Source organism: Poecilia formosa, unplaced genomic scaffold (assembly GCF_000485575.1).
Source record: "Poecilia formosa unplaced genomic scaffold, Poecilia_formosa-5.1.2 Scaffold1220, whole genome shotgun sequence".
NCBI lineage: Eukaryota > Metazoa > Chordata > Actinopteri > Cyprinodontiformes > Poeciliidae > Poecilia > Poecilia formosa.
The window spans coordinates 45,224-46,335 of record NW_006801159.1 but is presented as its reverse complement, the minus strand read 5'-3'; positions in this window follow the sequence as shown (position 1 = coordinate 46,335).

Here is a 1,112-nt window from a genome sequence, read left to right as displayed (position 1 = left end):
ATTTTGTATAATGCATTGGTAATATTATTTATTTTACAATGATATTTCATGTTTTCTAAAGGGTTCAAGGTAATTTATGTAAAGCTTTACCAGATTTGAGTCATGTTCCTGGTTGTTTTATGTTTAACTACAGAGAGACTGACTACTGTATGTCGTCCGTCTGTCCTGTTGTGTGGTCGTGCATTAGACTAGCCTGAAGGATGACAGAGGCCAGAGTGATGTAGTGTTTTACTGAGACACTGTCCATGCTGCTGATTTATTGCTTTTGTGTAGGCAAGCCATCAACATACATTATGGAGTTGCAAAGCAGGTAGTTATGAGAAAACAGAAAATGATCAATTTGCAATTAAAACAGTGAAATCTGAGAAATTGAAATATACAATTTAAGACACACTCAGATGAGCTCAGGGAACACAGTATTGTAGCAAATATGTGATAAGATTAATATAATGAAAACCAAGTGGAGGGTAAACTTTGATTGTATCAAGTTGTTTTCAGTTTACGAGTCTGCTTACGCTATGAGTTTTGTGCAATAGTTTGATTGGTGTGTCTGAGTAAATCCAGCTCTAATACCAGGTACAGCTTTTCCACTCTGGTCCTAAGAAGGATAACAGCTCTACTCGATCTCTCCTGCACTGTTTGACTTCCAGACGCTTTTGTTCTGACCATTTTCTATGTCATCTCTGCATCATACTGTGGCCTTGCATTGCTTCATTAGAAAAAAAGAACTCCTTGTGGTACCTTCTACATTCTGTAGGACCAGTAGATGTAAATGTTTGTACATTGTACAGCACCTTTATAAACAAACCTGCTGAGTGCTCTTTTGGGGAGAAGAAATATATTAAAATTGCTCTATTATTTTTTTATGTAAAAAAATTAAAAAGAGAAAATATTTAAAATGGATTGAAAAGGGTAGGCTATGACCTTGACATAGAATTCTGTTCATGCACTAAAAATAAAACTTTACTGAAAATATGATTTTCTGTGTCTTTGTTCTGAATCTTTTAGATTTTCATCAAATAATGTCTGGTTAATGACTGTCACTGAATTAAGTCAAATTGCTTTAATTTATCAATTCATCTAGGTCAGTCATGAAAGACTGACCTAGATGA